This window comes from Manis javanica, chromosome 2, assembly GCF_040802235.1.
Source record: "Manis javanica isolate MJ-LG chromosome 2, MJ_LKY, whole genome shotgun sequence".
Classification (NCBI taxonomy): Eukaryota; Metazoa; Chordata; class Mammalia; order Pholidota; family Manidae; genus Manis; species Manis javanica.
Genome location: NC_133157.1, coordinates 203,300,055 through 203,326,410, shown reverse-complemented (window position 1 = coordinate 203,326,410; position 26,356 = coordinate 203,300,055). Strand labels below are relative to the sequence as shown.

The 26,356-nt window shown below is 41.4% G+C and overlaps 2 protein-coding genes across 2 annotated transcripts in view; both read left to right on the top strand.

The window, feature by feature from the left end:
* The window catches only part of LOC140848097 (beta-1-syntrophin-like), a 117,108-nt gene that overhangs the window by 38,514 nt on the left and 52,238 nt on the right, over nucleotides 1-26,356 (top strand). The window lies entirely within an intron of this gene.
* Nucleotides 1-26,356, top strand: part of LOC140847986 (serine/threonine-protein kinase TAO1-like) — a 173,418-nt gene that overhangs the window by 137,135 nt on the left and 9,927 nt on the right. The gene's annotated exons all lie outside the window — the stretch shown is intronic.

The window sequence follows — 26,356 nt, the reverse complement described above, 5'->3', positions numbered from 1 at the left end:
GTAGGTATACAATCTGGTTTTCCCTACTCCTTAGGGACAACTTCCCTGAGGTCCAGTGTCTTTAGGAGAGTGGAGTGGCTACACCAGCCCATGGAGTCCTCTTTGGAGACAGACCATCATATATAAGAGGTGGTGGTTATGATTGAGAAGCAGCTTTGAGTCTTTCTGACCATGTCCTCAAACTGCAACCCTGATTGCATTCTGTGCTGTGGTTTGGCATGGAAACAAAGGTAATTCTTAACCTTCTTATATTCTTTATCGGAGTGATTGTGAAATCTCCCCAGGAGGTCTTACAAGTGGGTTATCTGTAAATACATTGCATGTTAATGGAACTGGAGAAATAACGAAGCAAATGACCCATGCAGAAGTGACTGAGGCACAAATAAAGAGCATGTTCTTGACAGTCTTGCAGCAATCATATGACGTGACATGACAGGGACCTCCAGGTCACATGAAGATTACCTTACTAAAAACCTGTGTCTCATTATCATCATCCAGGCCCTCCTTAAATATGTCTGGAGGTGGGGCACTTAGGCCCTCGCCTGAATCCACGTATGTTAGACCTTGCTAATGACTGTGTTAGGGATCGTGTGTTCACAATGGCAGAATCCAAGCCAAACCAGTTTAAGAAAAAAAAATCAACAGTTTTTAGCTCTTGACAAAAGTTAGTAAGCACAGGTTTCAGGGATGAGTAGAAAGTAGGTTTGAACACTGGAAATCAATCGATTTCCTTTTCTCCTCTCTCCCTGTCTTCCTTACTTTCCTCTCATCTCTGATTTTCTCTGTTCTTCTCCTTCATTCTTTCAGGTTGGCTTTCTCCAGTTAACGGAAAACATGGCCACCAGTAACTTCCCAAGCTCACATATCCCTGCCTCACAGTGAGAAAGGGTTTGGTATGTGTTCTTTGTGTTTCCCACGTTCCCTGGGTGAGGGAGAGATCTGGTTAGCTCCCCTTTCATCTGGTGTCTATACCTATGTGGTCTGGACAGGAAGGCCACCCCCATGTTATGGTTACAGTTGAGGAAAGTTTTCCACAGAAGAAGGGAAGAGTGTTAGGCCTGGGAAACTAGGGATGGTCATAAGGGACATCTTTGGTGAGTGGGAATGCTTTCATGAGTGAATACTGAATGCTTGTACTTACTAATTTTGCCTTCTTTTGAAACATAAAATGAATCAGCTCTTTCTTCTTTGCTGACCTTTCAGATACTTAAGTACAGCTGCTGTGACGGGCCCCGTGGCCTATTATGACCATCTCCTGGCCGAGGTCTCCTGCTGCTGGGTTACCTGCACCCTCCCTTGCAACTGTCAGAGGGCCCTCTTAGACTCTCCCTGCTTCCTCTTTTTCGTTAGCCTCCTTAATCCCTGTCCTTCCACCTCACTCTGCTGAGTCCCCAGCATTCCCCTTAATCATTCATTGCTCACTGGCCTTGGTGGCTCCGGATCTGTTACCCAGGATCTATCTTGTAGGAATGCAGTCCTCTCGGTGGAAAACAGGTTTGGGAACCTGATAGATCTGTTTTGATTCCACCTCTCCTGCTGAGTAAACGGGGGACCTTAAGAAATTGACCTTTTGCAATGTTGTTGTAAGGATTACAGACCAATACCCAGCACCTTGTCTCCAGCTCAGCCTGGCATATGAATTGGCACTCACACCATAGCTGTGGTATTGTCTTCATTAGTATTATCTCAGTTCCTGACATGCCACAGGAAAGGGACATGTCGTTAGAGTCCTATGCCCATGGAGAAAAAGATGAGATTCCTCTGATCCTAGATAAGACGATCTGAAGATGTGACCTGACTGCACAGGCAGGCAAGAATTGGACTCTGAGACTCAGTTTCTCTCCCCCGCAGGGCTTCTAATCCAGTCTCAGAGCTTAGGTGTGGGAGGATAGCAGCTGATTTTCTCTTGTTTCCTACTTCAGGTCTTAAGCCAGTTGTCTTGAGAGACATGAAAGGCCCATTATCCCAAGCTAGGGAATTGGACAGAACTTGAATTCCATCTGAGTCAGCTAGTAGAGACCCTGCAGGTAGAGATGGCTCTTCTCTGGGCTTTCCTGGGCGTGCCAGCTCAGCTTGTTCAACTCAGTTGACGAGTTACTACTCTGGCTAAATGTTTTGGCATCTGTGGCTCTCCAAATTTTGGCTCTAGCTTACTTATCCAGTTTCAACTCTCTTTATTTTCCTACTCACCTTCTACCTTTTCAGAAAAGGTCAATTGACAGTCCCCAAAGCCTGCCCTGTGAAGATGCACCCTGAAATTTTCCTACATCTTTACCTAAGTGGGTGTCTTGCACCAAACTAAATCCATCTTTACCACTCTGTGCATCCATCCATCCATCCACATCCATCTGTCCATCCATTGAATAAATTAATATTTGTTCTATCATATTATTATTTTTCTTTTCCAGGCTTTAGGGATCCAGATGTGAACAACAAGTTCTTGGCCTCATGGAATTTACATCCTAGTGAAACAGAAAACAAGCACATAAATAGATACCTTGATGCTTTAACGCTAGATATGTTAAGTATTATGCTGGAAACTAGAGCAAAGTAATTAAATAGGAAATGATGTTGGGTGTGTGTAGGGTAGAGAATTGACTATGTTAGAAAAGCTCATTCAGGATCCTAGAATCAATGATTTGGAGGACAGGGAGGTGGAAGGTCATCTAGTCCAGAATACCACTTAATTCAGGGATGCCTTTGACAGTATCTCTGAAAGATGACTACTCACAGAGAAAATAAACCATTGCTCTCAAGAACATGGGCCTTGGAATTGGGTTAACTGGAATTTGAATTCTAGCTCAACCACTTGTTACCACTTTCTACCATCTCAGAGATGAGATTTTTAAATGACATGTATTCAATATTTATTTAAAATTATGTGTAATATATACATATACATATATGTGTGTGTGTGTATATATATATTTTTTCTAATGCCAGTGTTTATGGGAACTTCAACTTTGCCAAGCTGTCTGACCTGAGATCAGATTGGATTTTTCACTACCTTTTTGTCTAATGAACCAAATAAACCTGCCCTTCTTATTAAGCTTGGCTTTTGTTGATTATCTCTTTAAATCTGATGTTTTTCTTTTCTCTGTATGTATGCCATTTTTAATGAGACAAATACATGAGACAGTGTTTTGGAGAGGTTTACAGGCAAGAATAAAACAAGACCATCAACAACAATGAGTAGCAGGTTATCATGCCAAGATTCCCTGAAACAGTTGGCATGGCTTGGTGAGCTGTATACTCAATTGCACCAATTGTGTTTAACTGCTTTAAGCTAGAACAAATGGGCGTGGTAGGAGAAGCTACCTGATCATAATGGCTCATTTACTGAGCACCCATTGTGTGTGGACACTGAACTTAACCCTTACAAGGTATTTAGCTTTTAATCCTCATACTGTTCTTATCCCCATGTTACAGAAAAAGAAATGGAAACTTATAGAGTTTAAGTAGGTAGCTCAAGATGATGTAACTCATAACTGTTGGAGCTGCTTGGGTTGAGAATTTTCGTCTTTTTTATAAAGTAGTTCATTGGCTCCCAAAGGAAGAAAACTTTAATCATGAGCCAAATGCATAAGGGGAAAAGAAAAACTGGGGCTGACTGTATGACCAGACATTTTCTTCCAGTGCCAATAACAATATTACCACCACTGCAGGTAGAGACACAATTATGGGGAGAGACTTCTCGGACATGAAATCTAGCTTTTATGATTTAATCTGCATGGATATTTGAAGGGGCTGTATAAAAAAGAAGTGGGAATAAACACATAGAAGGGGCTACATAAAACCCTCCTGTCCCAGATTAACTCCTCTTCCCAGTTGTCATGTCTGAAATTGCTCCACTGGTGACTAATATCCTTGCATAGTTTTCTAGGTGTCACCTTAACATGGGCAGTACAGCCAGAGCCTATCAGATTTCATCGAAATTCTGAGTTTGTCGTTTCACATTGTCTCACCCCCGTTTCCTACCCTGAGATAACTTAGTGTCCTCACCGGCCTGTTGCTTCTATATTGAGTCTCACTTCGTTGCCCCTCCGTCGGACCTCCATTCTGTGACTCTGTCCCTCACCCCTTTGTTGTCTAAAGCTGACAGTGGGTGATAATCCATCAGTTGTTAGGTGGAATCCCTTAGATAATGTGAATTCTCTCTTAGAAAACAGTGCCACGATATTTAAGCAACAGGCTGATTCTGTGAGTTTTCAGCGTTTGAATTGTAGTGTATGGGGTTAAAGGGCAGTTCAAGGAAGGGGGCAGAGATTTGTTTAATTTGCTAGGAGCGTTCCCACATTCTTAAGTCATGGTTCCTTCTGTATGTATAAAGCTGGTTCTGCTTATAAAATGGAAGCTGGCCCTTCATTTTCTGCCTGACACCTCATGACAGATGGAAATGTCCCATCCGCTTCTCATTCTTATGTCTCAGCATCCTTCCTCTCTGAACAAATGAGCATTCGTGACCCTTACTGAGTCAATTCCATTTAAACAGAAGGCCAGATACACCCCAGTGTATTCAATTATTTTATAATCAATTCCCTTTCCTGCCGCATCTTTCTTCCAAGGGTCAGGGAGCACTTTACAAACTGTATCGGCAGCAGTCACAAGTCAGAGCACAGTGACCAGCATCTGAGGACAGTGATTTAGGAGAGAGTGGATATGAAAAGACAATTTTGATTTTGATCAATGAATGATAAATACTTCGTGTGTTAGTTGCAGAGGTGGTGACAAGATTAACAAATAAATCACTAATGGAGGAATTTCAGCCTGCTGGTGTTGGGGGCAGTTAGCAGTCCAGCAACTCATTTCACAGTGCGGACACTTAGTAAATCTCTACTGAATGATTAATTATGTAAATGTATTCATTCAAAATATTGTGGAGCTCCTGCTGTGTGTCAGAGACTGGACTCAGCCGTGGGGACACAGAAATTTGGGGATGTTGCAAAAGGATGCAGTAGTGAATGAATATACCGCTGTACTTTGCCTTGAAGATGCTTACATGGAAGCACATGAGATAAATAAACATAATAAAGATGATTAGGAGAGACAAGAGAACAAATACACCATGAGGATGAAACTTACCAAGCAGAGGTTACAAATTGGAATATTTATAATGGTGTGCTCAGAGTTTTAAAAGTAAATATTCTTTTGTGTCAGTATTGAAAAACTGTAGATCACAAATACACACACATACCCTCACAGATGCTCACATGCACACATCCCTCAGATTTTGAGCTTCTTTGGAGTAGTTCGTATCTGTTAACATTAGGCTCGGATTCCCCCTGTAGCAACTAGTTGAAGCCGAGTAGCTTCCTAGGGCAGTCTGCCTCTCATAAGCCGTGGCTTCCCACCTGCACCCGTTCGCAGCAAAGATATGTTCACTTATACACAAGTGACCTTCTTTTGCACGTATGCCTCCTTGCCACTCTAAGCATTTAATCTTGACAATGCTGCTGTTAGGGTGCAGCGGGCAATGAAGAAGGAGGGTGTCAGTCCTATTTTGAGAGGTGTCAGAGAGAAAGTGACTCTTGAGTGTTGTTAAAAGCTGAAATGTTAATTAGGTAGAAAATGGTAGATGGGCCTTCCATGCAGAGGGGATTAGAAAACGAAAGGCAAGCAAGTGCATGAAGTCTTAGAGGAACTGTAAGGTTTTGCCTGAAGCCTAGTGCTGGGGAAGGGATGGGAGAGAGAAGGCACAGCCAGCTCATGCAGGACCTTGCTTGGCAAGCTAAGGGCTTTGTACTCCTTTACAGCCTCTTTCTTTCTGCAACACCCTCTACCCCAAATGACTAATACAGTCAATTACAGTTCTAAAAACAAGTTAAAGATATAAAGCCATTTAGTTACTAAGGCCAAAATCCTAAGCTCATCCTTGATTCTACTGTCTCTACTCTTTCATGAATTTATTATAAAGTCCTGCCAATTCCGCCTTCTAAATATTCCTTGATTTCTACTCTTTCCTACCTTCATCCCATAACACTCTCTCTCTTGTTAACGGCCTCTTTTCCATGCCCTTCCCTCGGTCCCAGATGTTTCTCTTCTCCACTCAGGGCTTCCTATATGCGTCTCCCCACCTACATCTCAGTTTCCTTGTGACAAGCTCCCGCCCACTCCAGGTCCCAGCCTAGTTGTCACTAACTCAGGGTACCTTGCCCTGACCTTGTCCTACTCCCTGTTTCTTCTTGCACGAGATAAGGCCTCCTTACATATGTTCTTGAAACATCCTGACACTTCTCTACCTTAGAACTTCTAGCAATTTTATTGCCTGTATAATTATCTGTTCAATTATAATAGAGCTCCAAGAGAACAAGGGCAGGTCGTGTTTGTCTTGCCCATCTCACCTGCCCCAAACCAAGCAGTTAGCCCTGCGACTGACACACTCTATTGGTCACTTTATCACTGTGGAGTAATACTTATAAAAATAACTATAGAAAACCAGTGCTTTGCCTAGTAATAATACTGAGGAGTAATGACACAGGGCTGGCTGTATTAACAAAGGGACCTTGTTTATTCATTCCAACAGTGTATTTTGGAGGCTCATCAGGTACCTGCTGTCATTGAGGATCCAGGGGTAGGGCTCTCCCTGACTTTGTGGAGTACACGTGGAGGATTCATGAAGGAAAGAGGAAGGAAAGGATGAACAGAAGGGAAGGAAGGAGGGAAGGATAAAAGGAAGGAAAGAAGGAAGGAAAAGAAAGGAGGAAAGAATGAAAGTTGAAAAGAAAGAAGAATTATTAGCCTAAGTAATGAAATCATTTGCGTCCAGTAGAGAGGGCTGACCTTGAAAGACCAAAAGAACTTTCTTTATACTTCTTCATTATGAAAATAATCAGTATATGGTTGATTCAATTGAAAAACTGAAGGTGGAAATTTCTATTCACATCCCTTGATTGCTAGTAATTAATTAGGTGAAAACTTTGAAACTTGGAAAGAACCACACAAGGGGTTTGATACAAAGACCTAGACAGTCTGTTTACCCAAAGAAGAAACAATCTAGACTCATGAGGAGTAAGGTAAGTTCACAAATGGGCACTTAGCAGAGAAATCCCAAGACCAGCACAGAGCTTTCCATACTAATGTTCAAGCCAACCCAAATATTGCCACTGCTGAGCCACACCCTAGGCTTTCAGCGCAAATATAAAGACAGAAAAGATATTTGGCTCCTAACTTCCCCTAAGTCTATTTCAGTTTTCTTCTTTTTAACCCTTTATCAACACATTTTCACAAGACTTTCATAATAACCAAAACACTCAACAGTCAACCACGAGAGGACAACCACAAGATCCTACCAGAGAAATAGAACAAAGTGCACTAAGTGGATACACACAGGGGCTGTAGTGGTTTATGTAGAGTATATTGATCCAACTCTTAGATATGGAAAACAATCAATAAATTTAAGTAGTCTTAAAAAAAAAGAGTGGGCTTCTCAGTCAGCAGTCTGGACAGGTGCTAACATACAATGAAAGGAATCATTTAAAACTTGGCCTCAGTTGCAACCAGATTCTGCAAACACATAACGAAGAAAGAGAATGCATTTCCTTTCTCTTTTAATTCTTCCTGCAACCAGTGGACTATTGAAGGTTTGCCCCAGTTAATTTAGAAAGTTGGAGAAAACTAGCTAGAAATCAGATCTGATGCAGACTTCCTAACTAATTCCTGGAAGGCTGTTCTCTGCATTTCTTCAAATTCTTCAGATGCAGAATTTGAAAAATCAAGCAAACTAGAAGATTATATTATAAACAACCAATATTAGAAAGGATAATATTTTTTTCCTTATGCTTATGTAACTAGTAAAATAGTTAGCCTTTATTATTTCCTTTTTGGGTGCCAGCTACTTTACTACCCATTGCATATATAATAACTAGCAAGAACAAAATCACTTCAAGGTTGGTAGTAATATTTCTATTATTTTTACAAAAGGAAATTGAGGCCTAGTGAGAAGCAAATGACTTGACTCACAAAGTCCCACAGCTGTGAAGTTACCATGGCTGGGGACTTAAATGCTTGAGTTTGTCTGCCTCCAAAGCCTGGGCTATTTCCACTGTATCAGTCTTCATGGAACCAGAACACTGCCCTACACACTGAAACAAAGACATATCATTAGTGCCATTCTAGTCTTTTGCTGGGCACTGAACGATTAACAACATTGCCCCTGGAAGAAGTTGTCATATTTATTTTTACTTTGGCATTTTCCGCCTTGCAATTACATAGCAAATTCAAGAACTAACATGTTTCCCCTTCTCTGGGCTTCTCCAGAGTGGGGTCCTGCGGCCTCCTGATGCAGGAATTTGGTTTTCCCAGATAGCAAGTCACCTCACCACCCCCTTCCTCTCTCATCTTTACCAGTCCTGCTTCAGAAAACAGATTGTTTGTATTGAATTTCCAGACCACAATTCCCAGACCACGGAAGGATGAGGACCAAATTTTTTTTCTTCCATCATCTCTATTTCTGTGGGTAGATGTATTTTTAGAGCCAGTTACAAAGGAGGAGCAAAAACCCACTCCCAGACTACTCCCTAATCTAATACAGAGAATGCAGCATCTTCACGCTCAGCAGAAGGGACAGGATGTCAACTGTTGCTACAGCAGAGCTTTTTTTGAACCGAGTCAGAGTGTAATTTGTTCGAGAGAATGCCTGATTGCAGAGGAGAAAGGAGAGCAAGAATTTGGGTTAGTTAGAGAAGCCAGCAGTTGTCCTTCAGAAGGCATCAGTTAAAACTCTGGCAAACAAGTCCATTCAAGATCTCATCAAACAGAAAATGCCTATCAATGTGTAAAATGTATTTTTTGGTGGGGAAGAAATAGAGGGAGCAAAAAGGAAAAATAATTACTTCTTATTTCTCCACCCAGAGACAGACATGTTTAAAAATTGATAGGTTGTTCTAGATTATATTTGTTTATAGATATACATGTATGTACATGGGTATACCTATATACATATTTTTTAACAAAACTAGGGCCATACTACATAATCTTTATTTTCACATGTATTTTTTTTACTTGAAAACACACTATAGATAGTCTATCTGGTAAAAAAAAAGTTTTTTTTTTTTACATTATTTCTCATTGCTTCAAAGTATTCCTTGAATGGATATGCAACAGTTATTGGCTATATATGTTGCTTTCTATTTACTTATGACAAACTAACCATGTTGACATCCTTGTAAGTAAAAATCCTAATCCAATACTTAACTAATTTCCTTAGGAAAAATTAATAAAAAGGGCATTAATGGGCTAAAAGCTCTGTACATATTCAAGATTAAACTGCCCTCAGAAAGGGCTACAGTCTGAATATAGAAAATATTCTTCACTAATACTGAATATCTATGAGTAATAAAAAAATAATCTTTAAAAGATGGCCACTTATTCATTTTGGTTGGTATCCTGAAAAATGTCAAAATTTATCTTAAGACTACAAATTTTATTTAGGAAAATAGCTGCTTGACTTTTTTTAGCTGTGAAAGGCCAGACTTGAGGTTGGCAAACTTTTTCTGCAAAGGTTCAGATAGTAAATATTTTAGGCTTTGTAGGCCATAAGGTCTCTGTCCCAACTACCCAACTCCGCAGCAGCCAATGTGGCTGTGTTGCAACAAAACTTTATAAACACAGGTGGATTTGACCCACACGGCTGTGATTTGCCAACCCTTGGACTAGACCTTTGGGTATGGTCTTTAAAGACAAGACTGAGATAATGACAGAGCAATAGTACCTTGCGAGATGGAGTAACTGATACTTGGGGAGCTCTTGGTAGGAGGGGCCGTGGTTAGAGGGGGCGAAGGCTTGGTGGAGGCAGGAGAGACTCTGGGGCAGGAGAAGGAAGCTAGGAAGGCTGGAGAAGCCTGCCAGAGAGCAGCGCCCAATGGTGTGGGTGTCTGAATAGGCTTGGCTGAGGAATTTAGTCATGTCTAAGATTAATTTTAACATTTCCTGTTGGCCACAGGAGACAGGAGTCCCCTTGCATTTTTCTCAAGCCTTCCATGAGATTTTGCCATATTATGTGCTGTGGAAGAGTGAGGGAAGTGGGAACAGTTCCCTGGGTCGAGTAGGTGGTAGAATGAACCTGGACAGGGGCACCGTGGTGAATGGAATGCTTGAGAGTTAATCTGGGAGAAGGAATAAGACCAAGTGTAGCAAGAGAACATTATTCTGCTTGTCTCCTGGTGCCTTCTGAAGTCTGGGGAACGCTCTACTTGTCCCAGGCTGTGGGATGGGGCCGTATCATGCAGGGTCCTGCAGGCAACGGAGTGCTGGAGCAGGCACGTGGGCAGGGTTACAGGACATCCAAGATGAGGATGGGCCCTGGGACCAGCAACAGCAGAGCCATCAGTGCCCCTAGGCACGGGGAGGTAGGAGAGAGAGCCACGTCACCAGAGGCTGATGAGAGCCAGAGCCAGGGAAGAGGAACCTCCCCTTGCTGGTACCTGTGGCTGTGTGCAGCCAGGATCAGAACGGACACCTAGGTGGTCAGGGCTGTTAAAATAATCACTCAGATCTCTTTCTTCCCATCTTTATTCTCCTGCTTGGGTGCCCAGTGGCTGGACTAAATGGTACTAGGGGCAAAGAGACTGGGCAGTGAAATCCACAGAGGTCAGTCTGTAGGATCTGAAAAATCAAAAGTTAGCATAAGTGCATAAGTACAGCCATCTTAAAGGCTTAAACACCACCCTCTAACCTAGGAGAAGAAAAATTTTTAGAATCTTGAAAAACAAGTTAGTCAGCCAGTGTTAGTAGTGACCTTCAGTTAGCTAACCTCAAATCAGTTAATCATGAACACCAGGTGGTGGGCAGCTGCGGCCTTCAGACTGCTAACCTTGGTCGGATAGTCATGCATACCAAGCTTATCTTGCTAAAACACTGTGTAAGAAAATACTGTCTTTTTGAAAATGCTATGCTATAAAAACCTCTGGCTTTAACTGTTCGGGGTCCTCGTTGAGACCCGCTGCGTCGGGCTAACTTGGACCCCAGCTAGCTGGTTCCTGAATAAACTCCTCTTGCTTGTTGCATCAAGAGACGTCTTTCGTGAGTGATTTGGGGCGGCGTCCTCCTCTGGGAGAATCCAACAAGTCTCCCAGGACACCAAGGAGGGCAGAGTAGACTTGGGCCAATGAGTAGTAGTGGTGAATGACCAGCCATTTTATTTGGATTATAAGAGAAAGGACATCATCAGAGAAGTGGAAGACTTGGGATATCTGGGTTTAAGAAAATCTGCCAAATTATTTAATGAAAAATAATATTGTGTAATTTTAATTCTTTTTTTTTTAACATGGCAACAATACCAGGTGATTTGGACATAGAGATTGGCACAGCAAGTACGCATGCTGTTTGCGATTGCTGTTTACTCTAGTTTGGTTTCAGAAAGCTGAAATATGCCCCAGATTAATCTGTGTGTGGCATGTATTCAGTTTATTTTGTACAGAAAAACTCTACCAACACTATTCAATTAAAAGGAAAAAGGTATATCCATTGAGTCCTGTGTAATTACAACAATATGTTATATTTACTATTTAAAAAGGAACCTTAAATTTATGCCACATAAAACATATTAAGACTAACTGAAAAGTTTAGTTTTGTGTTCTGAAGGAGTGAGAATGATCCTTCATTTTCAGAAGAATCAGCCTCCAGGGCTGGTGGAGGAGCTGAGACAAATGACAGCTCAGAATCACCTTCTCGTGCAGCTCAGGGCACCTGTTCATCCTCCTATTGTGCATTGTTAACATCGATCTTTGCTTAAATGGATCCATCAGCTTTTAGAGGGAAGTGGGAGGTACTCGTAGAGTAAGAGATGTAGATGTGCCTTGCTCCACGGGTTGGTTTAATCAGCTTCTGTTCCTAATGAAACCAGAAATAAATGGAGATGAAGACATGAATTTCCCCAACACATTAGCTTTTTGTAGGAAGGATTCCCCAACCAAAAAAAAGTAAGCTATTTTTTTTGAGCCCTGTGGTATGACAGTAGTGTGCTCTGTGCTTTAGTCTGAGACACATAATTTCAGAAACATTTAATCTATTTCAGCACCACCTGCCAACAGAATAGTGATGACACTCACACAAGCCCCGCCCCTCCCAAAGTGCCTGAGCCCCTAGACTACCTGCTGTTAATTGAATGTTTTATTCATAGATTACAAGAGGGCCTTCCTTTATCAGGAGATAGGGAATTGTACTTGCACCTTTGCTGCAAATCAAACTCCATTTCCTTTGCTAATATACATCCTTTTAAAACACAGACCTTTGCCTGACCCTTCACTCAGCTTCCCGTTAATACAGTCTGATCACTCCTGCTTGCCTTGCCAGATACGCAGCTGCAGGGATGCTGGCCAGGCCTCAGGAACGTTGATCAAGGAAAGGATGTTGAGCATGTTTTTGTAACTACCTCTGTGTTAGGTGCAATTTCCAGACTCCAGGTGATAATGAAACACAGTCAGCCACTCAGGTCACTGTAAGATCCGTGTCCTTCCAAGATGAAGCATCTTTGGGATCGCCCTTGCATACTTTGCCCCTACTAATCAGAGGTTTCCTTGTAGTACAATTGAACAGCAAGACCCAAACAAAAAGAATTTCTGCTTCCATAGTACAGTCACTAACTCAGAACCCAAGGGTGCCAGAGCAAGTTGCCAACTCCATACCTTCTTTAATACAACAGAAAAGCAAGTCTATTAATTTATATTAGGGTTGTATTAATAGAATGACCAGAAACCCAGCAGGCAGGTAAGAACATTTTAGACTTTACCTCTCTTCGAAGAATAGCTAGAGTTTTGATAGTTATCACAAAGGAAGAATAGTTCTATTTTCCAGACATCTGCTTGTAGTTTTTGGCCTTTTCTTTAGGAGTTGTTGTTCCAACCACTTGCATGTGCATAAGAATGACTTAAGAATTTTGTATATACTTTGAGAAATTTTTCAGCCATAATTTTGGCCCTTCGGGATTTTTGCCTAATATTTTAGAATGCCAGCCCCTGCCGTCTGCCGAAGGTAAGCTTTCACCCTTGTTCAGCAGAGTGATTCTGTATCATGGCTGTGCGTATATTTGGGTCTCTAGTACCCTGATAAGTAACTATTGATTGTTCTCTTAGTCTGTTCAGGCTGCCGTAACAAGAAACCATAAACTAGGTGGCTTATAAACAACAAACATTTATTTCTCCCAGTTATAGAAGCTGAGAAGCCCAAGATCAAAGTGCTGGTACATTCTGTGTCTCCTGAGAGCCCACATCCTGGTTCACACCAGTGTTTTCACTGTGTCCTCACGGAGCACAGGGGACAAGGGAGCTTTCTTGGTCTTCTTTTGTAAGAGCGCTGATCTTATTCATGAGGGCAGAGCACCTTCCGAAGGTCCCACCTCCTAATATCATCGCCTTGGGGGTTAGAAATTCTACGTACGAATTTGAAAGGGACACAAACATTCAGTCCACAGCAATTGTAAAAAAAAAAACAAAAGGCTTTTTAGTGGTTTCCTTTTTTTTCCTTTATTTTGGTATCATTACTGTTCAATTACATGAGCAACATATGGTTACTAGACTCTCCCCATTATCAAGTCCCCATCACATACCCCAATATAGTCACCGACCATCAGCGTAGTAAGACGCTATAGAATCACTACTTGTCTTCTCTGTGCTATGCTGCCTTCCCTGTGCCCCCACCCCTATGTTATGTATGCTAATCGTAATGCCCCTTTTCCCCCTTATCCCTCCCTTCCCGCCCATTCTTCCCAGTCCCTTTCCCTTTGGTAACTGTTGGTCCATTCTTGGGTTCTGTGAGTCTGCTGCTGTTTTGTTCCTTCAGTTTTTCTTTATTCTTATAGTCCACAGATGAGTGAAATCATTTGGTACTTATCTTTCTCCGCCTGGCTTATTTCACTGAGCATAATACCCTCTAGCTCCATCCATGTTAGTCGTTTCTTTTTAAACCACTTTAGTTATAGTATTTAATGGTTATAGCCTATAATAAGTATGACGTCTATGATGTGGAGACCAAAAACAAAACAAATTGTTTGCTAGGCTCACCTTTGTGCCCTTCTTAGGTGGTGCCTTTAGGATACAACTTCCTTGCTCCTTCCACGCTTTTCTGGGACCCTGGGGATGGCTCTCCATGAGGATGGCTCCTTAGCCCTTCTCTGCGGTTGTCCTTTTTCCCTAAATGAACTACTTTGCTTTGGGGAAGAGGCAGCCCCTCTGGCGACCCCCTGCAGGGCCTCAAGAGAGCTTCCTGTAGTTCACCCCCATCTCACTTTACATTCTGTCCCATGTCTTATTTTTTGTACACTTGAAAATCTCACCACATCCCCTCTTCCCATATGTTATTATAAATCTGAGGCTTGGCATAGGGCTGATCTCTGGGGCTCACTATTTGTTTTCACTGTCGCCCACCCACGAGATGTGAGTTGATCTGTCCTCCCTCCCTTTTACAAGAGCAACTAGAAAGCCCTCACTTGGTCTTGAGAAATTCATGCTGTGTTTGGGGCCTCCTCTGACGTTTGTGCGGGGTTCCACTTCTAAAAAATACTTATCAGTCTGATAATTTCTAGAAAGAGGAAGGAAATTTCTTACTCTGAGAGGTAAATAATAATTTCTGGTCTTTGAGGGGATCATTTAAAGCTCCTGAATGAAACAGCCTAATGAAATGCCACCCATGTGGCTTGAAATAGTTAAGAAATGTCTAAAAGTTGCAGAATTACTCTAGGAGTAAAGTATGCCTAGGAGTCCTGCAGCCGGAGAAGGATGCTAAAGGGCTGTCCTGTCAATCAATCCCTCTGCCTCTTAGTAAAATAAATGGCCTCAGGTAAGTGTGATGGTTTCAGTTGAAGCCATTCTCAGGAAAATGGGAGCCTGTTGCCTCTCTCAATAATTTATCCCTTACTCAATAATTGTTGGTTGGTACATTTTCCTTCCATCTCATGAAAATCCTTTCTATTGCTTTTCAAACCAATGTAATACAATGCCCAGGAGAAGACGAAAAATGTTTTTTAAAGTCACAGTTTTCTACCTCAGAATGTCTTCCCTTAAGCCAGGGGCCATAAATTGGCAGGTAGCATTTTATTGCGAGGCAGAGGACTTCCTTTTTTTAGGATTATTTTTAAAATTTGAATGCCTTTGATTTTGTTCTCTTGTTTCCACAGGCTCTGTCATTTCTCATGTTTATTTTTTTTATTCAGCCCATTCACATGCATATTCTACTTGCCCAGCCCCTATGGATATTTGGGTTTGTGATTCTGGATTTAAACTCTTACTTTCTCAACTTTTTTTGTTGAAGATAATATTTATATGGTCACCTCTATCTCCTACACATACACACACCCTTCTTCATTTCTGACACTACGATGTTTGTGGAGATTAAGTTAATATGATGTATTTTTCTCCCATCTGGTTAGGTAGAATGTGGTAGTGTTTGCCAGTGTCCGTGGTGTAAATCCTCCCACCATGGCTGACTCCAGGCCACCAAGGTACGATCATCAGTGCTGATTTGGGAGGATGTGCACTTAATCAGCCATGCAAGCCAGCTCCGCACTCCACTGATTGTGGTGCCGTCAGACCCTATCATCTCCTTCTGATTTATTTCCTCAGGTATGAACTAATAAAATGAAAAGGATATCTGATTATGAAATGGACACAGCAAAATGCCCAGAAAAAATGTGAAATGCATTTTTCTCATAAACTTTAGAAATTAAATAAAATATGAGAACAGCATTTTTTTCTATAAAAGACCAAGTAGTAAATAAGGTAGGCTTTGTAGGTCACATACACTCTTATCACATGCTTCCTTCCTCCTCTTCTTCTACCTACTTTCTTTTTCTTCTTTTCCTTCTTCTTCTCCTCTTCCTCCTCCTCTTTCTTCTTCTATTTTATTTTTACAACTTTAATAAACAGAAAAAGAAACCAGTTCTTAGCATGCAGGTCATACCATCCAAGATTCAGATTGGCCCATGGGCTGTGGCTTGTACACCCTTGATATAGAAGAGTAAAAGTAGAGAAGATGCTCAGATTCATATATTTAAAAATTAGGAGGGGCTAAAATACCATATTGCATAGTTAAAATTTTAACCACATATATCTGAGCACCAGTATGTAGAACATGAATCAATGTTAACTAAACATTTTTAATACAAAGATAAGACCAATGAGTAGTTGCCACCAAGGCCTGGTAGACTTGGACTTCCTTCTGGAATGTGGTCATGCAAGGATGATGCCTCATCCAAAAGGCTAAGAGCTGTAAGAAGTGCAGGTGGATGCACTGAACACCAAGATGAATTCCCTGTGTGCAGACCCGCCGCCCAGCATTAGGGTTTGGACAGAAGGCTGTTAGGATGTTATTGTGCCTAGGGATTAAGAGCTTGATCTGTGGTTTCAAATCCTTGCTCCATAACTGACTAGCTGTGGTGTAACCAGTCTTAAACTCTCTGGGCTTCAGTTTCCACATCTGGTACTAACCATGGTGCTGTGAAGATTGAGTGAATAAATAGATTTAAAGTGCTTGAAATGTGTTCGGCACATGGTAAATGCTCTGTAACTATTAGCTGTTATTCCTGCTGTCATTATCATTGTTTGGCTGCAAAACCCAATACTAAAGGACGCGGATGATGTTTTCTTGAGAGATCATTCTAAGGAAGAAAGATATAGAAGTGACGGGAGAACCTGAACTTGAACACTTACTCTATGTAAAATAAAAATACAGCACAGACCTAGTTGCTGACTGTCACTGTTTAATGGTTGTGAACGTAGAGAGGGTCATCAGGGCAGCAGCCACTATGGACTTACTCTTGTCTTCAGCTGTATTTATAAGTGGTACATCACTTCCCTTCCCTTCTACCTCTTCTCATGTCACAAAAATTAAAGAATCTAAAAAGGAAAAAAAAAAAAGAATCCAATGTCTTGCTTATGAAAAACACAGGTCAGAGAAATTTTCTGTATGTCTTTATATGGTGACATATTGTAACTACATTTACTTTTGTGAGCATTTAGTAATGTATATAACTATCGAATCATTGTTGTATATCTGAAACCATTATGATATTGTATATCAGCTATATTTCAATAAGAAAAATTTTTTTAAATGAAAGGAAGCAGGCAACTGCTATCCTGTTGGATTCTTTTTTAGGACCATGGAATGATTTCCTCTGAGTCTGGACTGGTTACCCTAGGAATATGGGTTTATGCACGACTTTATCATTTTCACTCACGACAGCTCCAACTCTACCATTAACTTAGCTATAAGTCACTTGGCATCTGTGATCCTCCACTGCCTCTCCAATGAAACAGTAGTAATAGCAGCGCTTCCCCATTGGGGCAGGAGAAAAAATTTGAAGAAGAATTAGAAAGCACTCTACAAGTCCAAGTGCTTTGTAAATATTTAATACTCAGTAGTCAAGGTAAATGTCAGGAGCGTGTAACACCCAACATTAACCTTTTCGTCATGACAGCTCTTTAGATGTGTTTAATGCCCCCAGTCCAAACACTGGAGACCCTGAACTTCTCTGACCTTTCACCTTTTCTTACTTTTTCTCTTCACTGTGCCCAAATACTTCCCGCCCAACATCCAATTACAATTCATTCTATTGCTCTGCAGAAGGTAATTTTAGCTCCTTAGGAGCCTCAGTGTGCTGCTCTCCATCTTGGGTTCCTGAGTGCCTGCATAGAAGAGCTTAGGCTTCCCGGGAACTTCCCGTTTAAGACAGAAGTGCCCCTGTGTGTTTGAACTGAACCGAATGCCTTTGTCCCAGAACAGTGTCCACTGTGGAAATCCTCTCTTCTCATTAGGCTATTCCACAGATAGGCTAAAGTAATTTCCCTTCAACTTCACAGCCCTGCTGAGTTCTGGTAACTAATGAGGCCCTATGTCTGCTGCTATTGGTAAGGCTTGCTGGTTGAAGATACAAAGGATGTGGGTAAACTGGGGAGGGAGAGGGATTATTTTAAAAATACTTCTAGTAATGCACGGAGCTCTCTCCAGGTTAACTCTATTCTTTCTCTTGAAGTTGTAAGAGCTTTTCAGTAAACATATTTTTAGACACAGTTTCACAGGGGAGATTTGCCACACTCCGAGAATGGCTGTGACTCCGTTGTTCATTGCTGTGCCTGTGTCACACCCACGTTAGCTGCCAAACAGCAAGACAGTTCTTATGAACAATGATTTGCAATCTTAGTTTAGTTTATTCCTAAATTGCAGAAGTGGTTGATGAGTGAAGTTGATGGAGCACAGATTCAGGAATTCTGAAGGCTGCCATGTGTTTGATGAAAAAAATGAACACTAAAATCCTTTTTGTTTCAAAAAAAAAAACCTAAACTAACTAAAGGTGACATGTGCAGTTACCTGAGACTGGCTTATATTTGTAGTGAGTTTTGTGATTTACGTAGGACTTTTATATTCATGATCCTCTCAGCTTTAAAGCATAATTTTTGAGACTTTTGGTTGATGGTCAGAGAGACTGCTGTAGAGCAGCGAGCTGGATGAGTGATTGGGAGTTGTTGGGAGGAAGATTTCTGTTACATTTCAGAAGGAAGGAGAAGATGTGTGGAGAGAGAGAAGGAGAAAAGAAATCAGTCACTTAAGCCTCTCTAAGACTTGCTTTCCTTATTTGAAAAGTGAACATTATTATAGTCTTTATAATATTTATCTTATAAGGTCTTAGCTCACCCATGGTAGAATCACCCTGGAAGTCCTCCTTCATCCCCAAAGTGACTTAGAAGTTCTGGTTGGTATTGCTGCTTACATGATGGTGATTCTACCCAAAAACTGTTCCACCCAGAGTTGTTTTGCTTCCTGGCTGACTGCCCTGGGAAGTTCTGCTCTTCGGGTAACACAGTAACTCCATAGCCCTCATCAACACATCCGCTGGATTGGTTTAGCCACTTACGTGTTTGTCTTCTGAGGGGACTGAGTAGGGGTGCAAAGTGGGATTATACATTATGGTAAACAAGAAGGGGTTGAGAAAAGTTCTGAATCAGAGAATAACAAGGAGGAAATGCATTGTGTTGCTGGGTAGAGAGCATGCTGAAGCCATACTTGATGAAGACAGTCCTCGAACAGCTAGCCCTGAATCCACCCTCAGCAGTAAAAGGCTGTTCCCCTAAGTGACTTCAGAACTCTAGTGTCCCCCAAATCTCTGGATATTGTGTTAGATCTTTCTGAGTTTATTTTGGTTTCTATTTCTTCTATGAAATACTGCTTAGTTTATAGGAGATAATGTCAGGCATGGACACAAATTACCTTCCCTTCCCTTCTTAGTTCCAATAGGAGCATATCCTATACAAGTCATGAGATTAGCTTAAACTGAGAACAGCTTAAAATGAGAACAAACACTTCTTTGGTGCTTCATAGTTAACAAAATAGTTTTTACATGTTACATGATTTGTCTAGAGCATTAATTCTGTGATTTAGGTATCCTAGGTATTTTTAAAAAAAGGAAGGTAGTAATATATACCTGTCTCACAAGATTGAGAGGATTAAATGGGATGTTTGTAAAGGACTTTGCATAGTCCCCTGGAATACTAAAATCATTTATTTCTAATGCTTCTATTTTATGGATGAAGAAACAAATTCAGAAAAGTCATGTGATATGTTCAAGGTCACCAGACGAGTTGAAGGTGATCCATCACTCAGGCTGCCACTCCACCAGGCTCACATGTCAATGAACAAGTAAACCACTTGACACTTAAACTAGGATTCCATATTATAAACTATGGAGAAAGAGAGAGAGACAGACAGAAGAAAAGAGAGAAAGAGAGGGATATAGAAAAATAGGAGAGAGTGAGCACTATTCTCGTTCTGAATATTTGTGAACAAATAATGATAGTGAACAGATTCACTATCTGAATTCATATGTCCCCACCAAATCTGTCCCCACCAAACTCATATGCTGAAATCCTTATGCCCAGTGTGATGGTATCAGGAGGTGGGCCTTTTGGGCAACTGCTTGGGTCATGGGGATGGATTGCTCATGAATGGAATTAGCACTTTATAAAAGACCACACAGAGCTTCCTGGTTCCTTCCACCATGTGAGGACACAATGAGAAGTCTACGATCCAGCAGAGGGCCCACACCTGACCTTGCTGGTGCCCTGATCTTGGGCTTCCAGCCTCCAGAACTGTGAGAAACAAATTTCTGTTGTTCATAAGCTATCCAGTTCATGAACTTCATTACAGCAGCCTGAACAGACTAAGATGTGGAGATTTTAAAAGGTTGACTTGTTAGGACAGATGAGAGAGTATGAATATTTCACCCAGGTGTGATGTAGGATATCTTGTAAAAATTACATGTGCCTGGGCCTCAGGTATGGTAATGTAATCAAAAGGGCTTATGGGAATGAAGTGCATTGAATTTTCCTCCAGCTTCTGGTTTCCAAGGCTCCCATGTTTTAGCCCTGCCACATCAGTCCTTGCATGTTAACAGATGGTTGACATGGCAACCCCTGGGGGGCCAGGGCAAGGGAGCGGTCCTCTAATAAAATCCAAGCTGCTTCAGTTGAAGAAGTTTGTGAAGCCTTTTTATATCTTCTTTGCATCTTGACCTCACATCGTGCATCATGGAAATGTTATTTCCAGCCACAAAAGTTTCCGGCTTAAATGAAACCATCCCTTGATAGAATTCTGAGGTGAGCAGATTCGTGTGCATTGGCCCCCTGCTTTTCCTTAGGGCCCCCCTACCATACTTTCGAGTGGCACCTGCCTGCTGCAAAGCCTTATACTTATCTCAGTCTCTTCAGGTTATCTGGGGCCTTGGCCATTCTTTCTCTAATTCTCATGATCCACCAGGCTAAGGGCTACTTCAAAAGAGCATAGTTGGCAAGAAAAATCCTTGGAGGAATGTGAGCCGCCTTTGGAACTGCTTGAACCAACCTCATCCAACTTCTTGATGTTCTTCCACCTTCTGAGGAGAATGCCAGAGCGACTCATTTGTTCCCTTGTGTGTAAGTGTGCTAGGGCTGCATTAACAAAACCCCACAGACTAGATGGCTTAAATCCTACAATTCTAAGGTCGGTGCGCCTGTCTGGTTTCCCTGAGGCCTCTCTCTGTGCCTTGCCGGTATTCGGATGGCCACCTGCTTGCTGCCTCCGCCCCAGTAAGCACAGAGCCCTGCTCCCTGCCCCAGGTCTTTTGTGTGTGTCCTGATCTCTTTTCTTGTAAGGACACCAGTCACGTTGGCTTGGGCCCACCCCAACAGCCTCGTTTTCACTTCATCACCTCTTTAACGGCCCTGAATCCAAATAGTCACATTCTGAGGTACTCAGGGTCAGGGCTTCAACATACAATTTTGAGGGGGACACAATCCAGCCCATCATACCTCGTCAGCCTTTAAACTTTATGCATTGCTGCCTCAGTTTTCTGTTGCTTTCGTATCTTGTGGTTTCCATTCCTCCAGCCGCACCTCGTCTTAGGGGTCGCCTCATGGCGGTGTTGAGGCTTCCTCCAAGCTCCCTCCAAGCTCTGGCTCCTGCAAAGTTTGCTGCGTTCCAAGCAACTCAGGGGTTTGTGGAAACCCTGTTGTACTGACCTCATGTTCACTACTGAGTTGGGCTCTGGTCCCTTCCGCCAGAAGACATAAGAATGGGCAGACTTGGATTTTCTTTCTTAAATGTTCCTGAGTATTATGACTGCTTTTCCTAACTCACTCCTTCTATTTTATATACTCTGTCTCTTAGAACTTTACATGTTCTCTATGGGCGAGATCACAAGATCTCTACTGGGATGTGTTTAGCTTCAAAGCTTCCCTGTCAGTTTACAGCCAGTCATCCTAGAATCATTGGGAAACTCCGGATCTCTTATGCTGGGGTGGAGGGTGGGGCTTTTTTCTCCCCCAACACTTTGTGGGCAGTTGAAAGGGCACCATTGTTCAATCTAGGGCTGGTCACAGGCTCCAAATATTCCAGTCACTCTTTTTTTTTGGATATTCCAACAACCTGTATTAGAGCATGTAGCAAGGGTTTCATCTCTCTGGCTCTAGCTGGAACCCTAGAATTGCCATCTGCTTGTTCGATAACCTAAGGAGTCTTATTTCCCAAAAGTCTCAGTTTCTTCATCCAAAAAGTGGTGAAAATGAAAGCACCTAATTCCTAATGTTGTTGTCAGGCATTAAATAAAGTAGCATAAAGCCTTGTACATGGTAAGCACGCAATAAATATTAGCTTTCATGACTATTATGCAAATAAAACAGTGACAGTCTTGAATTTCTTAAGTTATAATCTTCCTTCCTCTTCTTTATGTCTCTTATTTTTATTCGACAAAATATTTATCAAGTATCTGCTGTGTTCTAAGCACTGTGCTAAGGTCTTTATGTGCATTGATCTTGGAATTGTAAACCTTGGAATTGGTATTAGTACTAACAGAACTTTGCAATCCTGGGGATATAGCCTTGAACAAGACAGATGTTGTGCCCTTCCTGCCAGAGCTTACAATATAGTGGGAAAGCCAGATGTTAGACTAGTAATCACAATAACGGAATCTTACCAGTCTTCTAGTCCTCAGGGCAGCACTGACTTCTCCATAGTGATTACTGGTCACAGGCTCCAAATACTTTTAAGTACAGTTTGCCTTACTAAGTGCTGCGCATTGTGAAATTGTATCACCAAACTCTTGCGTCCCATAGGGGTCTTGTCAATGAAAGCTTTGAAAGCTTAGAGTTGGAACAGAATGGAAAGCATATGATTGTTTGTATTTGGTAAGTTAGAGCTAATTATTTGTCATTACAAGAGACACAGACCCTTGCTCCATTCCTTCTTTCAGAAGAGACCAAATAGCTTAGAATTCCCAGCCAGCATCCTCACGAAGGGGGTTGAAGAAGGAGAAGGGTTACTTGGTTGGCTCGGTGGAAGTTTACAACAGACCTGTTGACTTGGAGATCCAGAGTCACTGAGCCCGGGCCCTGCAACTCTGCAAGCAGTGTGCTGCACACAGAACCTGTGTTTTAGGGTAAAAAATGATAGAGTTGCCTAGTATGTACCACCAAAGGCCAGCTCCAGATACCTTTCCTAGCCTCCAATTTAAATCCACAGCCAGACTTTTTACACGGATAGACCTTCTCTATACAAAGTCATCCCTCAGGTTCAAGGACTCACTCCAAGAAGAGGAAAGGTGTGGACCACCCAGGGATTCTGAAATCAGTTACTGTATTTTTTTTACCACTCTGTGAGTACTTCTCAGAGATGATATTTGTATACCTAATACAATGCATGTATATATAATTTTACTCCCAGTGAGCGCCTATAGGGTAAACTTGGTTTTCTTTGTCACCTCTGTGATATTTGTCATGTGGACTAGCGTTCTGGATATTGCCTAATAGCTCCAGTTCTAATTGCCCCTTGAAATGGATGTGTTTTACCCCGAAGTAGAACCTCCTGGAAGCATGAGGAGACAGAGTTGATTTATGCCTGTTGGTAAGCTGCCATGCCCTTTCAGTTGGCAGCCTGCAAGTATCTCAAAGAAATGTTTTATGTGCTCCCTATTCATAGGATATTCCTTTGTTCAAAATGAAAAGGATCAACTATGAACTGAAGTAAATGGCATAATGGTCTGAAAGCAAAAGAAAAACTTGTCATGCTCAAGAGCCCAGATAGAACCCACATCCTCAGGGTGAGGTTTCTACTTTTTTGGTTAAACATGAGGAGCAACTGGAAAAATCTACTTTAAGGGATGAGTTCTGCTAGAGACAGCAAGCATGCTTTTGGTTTGTCCTTGCTTTTTTTTAAAAAAAGTCATAAACTGTACAGCTGTCTTCCTCTCAGTGGATCAAGGTTGCAGCAATGAGCCGAGTTAACATACAAGAAGTAGGAAGCTATTTGATGAATAAAGGAGAGGTGAAAAACATAGCTTGATACCAACAACTCATATGAGTGCTTTGAAGCACAGACACACTTTTAGTATCCTACTAAATGTGTCAGTAGTAAAAGTCTTTACAAAGGTTTTGAGCTTTTCAACTTTTAATTTTCATACCCTAAAGGAGAGATAAACATCTTGAAAAGAGCCTAATTGCTTCCTATGGCTGTCAAAGGCAACTCCAGTTTTGAAACACTGCTTATGTAGTCCCCTCATTTCCATAAAATAAAATCATTACACCATTCGCCTCTGCAGAAATCATATAGCATTGGGGAGTGCTGACTGTTTTCAGCTGAAGTTCAATTTAGGGGAAGTTAAAAATTTAACAAGTCATAATCATTACCCAGAATTGAACCCATGGTGTCCAGTAACAGCTGGGGTGCTGACGGATAGAGAGCAAAGCTCTGCTGCTGGCAAATGCAGGGTTAGCTTCTGGTTCTGGGTTTGGTTCTTGCTTGCTAAACGAGTGAGGAAAATCTCGTGGGTTTCAGTTTCATCCCCCGTGACATGAATCTGACGTCTGCATGCCCACCGAGGTCCTTTCCTGTGCTGACATTCTGGGGCTCCAGGTGAGGGAGCTAACCTTCTCTAATGAAATTGTAAGCAGTCTGAGAAGTCTGAGAAGTTGTCTTTTCCAAACCCAGTCCACCCAGCATTTCATAAACTGGCCCAGAGAGATAGTATTGATCCTATTGATCCATTTCTAATGTTCTGCCACTGACCATCTTTCATTCTGGAGCTGAAAAGGAGTTGCTGCTCTCGTTTTATGGACTGTTGTATGGTTCCTTAATATTGCAGTTGTGTGGTTTATTTACTCTAACTGGTGAACAGAAAAAAAAATGAGTTGAGCATTCTTGTTTTTCCCTCAAGCAAACTAAAATAGGGTGTAATTTGACTTGGATTTATAATTGCAATTTACTCATTTAACTGAAAACAATTGTACTTTTTCTTCTTAGCTATTATTTATTAAGCTATCCCATGGTAAGCTAAGCTCACTTTCTCTACATATATACTATTTAAAATCCTTAAATCAGTGTGAAAGATCAATGTCATTATTCCCACTTTACAGAAGAAGAAATTGAGGTGCAAAGGTATTAAGTAACTTACTTAGAGTCATTCAATTTATGATGGCCTGAGATTCTGACTCAGCCCAGTGCTCTAACCATAATACACTATATGTACTAGGTATGTATGCCTGTATAAAACATTGAAGAGACAACAAGGGGATAATATTATTGTTTGTCAAACAGTTTGTTGCAAAATGAAGCTCATTTTGAAGTCCTTTCTGACAAGCTCACTGCCCAGATTTAGAGAATTTATTAGAACAATCCCTGGTATATAGTAGGTTCTTGATTTGGTTGAACATTTACTTAGCTTTATAAAACTGGAATTTATGTATGGGACATCCCTATGGGGTTTGTGATGGAATTGGCAGTGCATTTATTCAGTGTTGAGTTGAGATCATTGATTTTACAGACTCCATGTTTGCACTCTGACCTGATGCCACAAGTCCTTGGCTCAGTGGCTGTGGGGCACGAGACATAGAGTCCTAGAACATTAACCTATACCCTCTGCTTAAAAATAAAAAGGTGGAAAGACTTAATCCAACAACACTGGATTTCACTTGAGGTATGTTTTTCAGGAGCACCGTTATTTTATGAGGTTGACAATGAGTTAGGCATGGCCCTGTCCTGCTCTGTCAACCTGCTCCAAAAGTGACAGGGCTTTCATTATGATAAGGATGGAGCCTGTAGGCAGAACATGGATCTATTGACTATAATCAATGATCATAGATACATAGGAAAATAGTACTTTAAAAATAATTTTGAATAATTAATGCATGCTTGGAGTAAACAATTCAACAAGTACCAAAACATTTCACCTCCAACCCTCACTCTCATTCATCCAGTTCCCCTCCCAGGAATGACCATAAATATGAATCTCTTCTAGAATGTTCCAGAAATATTTCACACAAATACAAGAACCTCTGTATTTATGCATTTTTTTTCCACAATGCACAGCACATTTTGTACAATTCTGTACCTTGCTTGGGATATAGGGTTTTCGCAAAAACAAATTTTTAAAGTGTCTGAACGTATGGTGAGTTAATAAATATTTTGTTAAACAAATTAATTCACCAAGGGAACAGATAAGAAGGAGGGGGTGCGAGAAAGAATATTTCTATGGTAATACCATCCCACAGAAAAGCTTAAAAAGATTTGCCCAGGAAGCTGACTTCACATCTCTATTTGTTCTCTGTGCTCCAGTAGGAAGCTATGAGATGTAGCTAAAAGACCACAAGGCTTGGAAGCAAACTCACACAAAATTTGTTAGCCATTTATTTGCCCAGTGATCAGTAAATTGAGAATTCTTCTAGGAAACCATCCATCCCAGTGCTGGGCACATGGTGAAATAGTAAAAACTTCTTCTCAGTCATATGAATCTCCTGTATGGTATTTCGGCTCTACTTCAACCTGGGTCTTGTTGCAGTATTCTACATACTGTGAGAAAAAATCTGGCAGTAGTTTTCCTCATCTCTGAAAGCTGTGGCCAGTATTT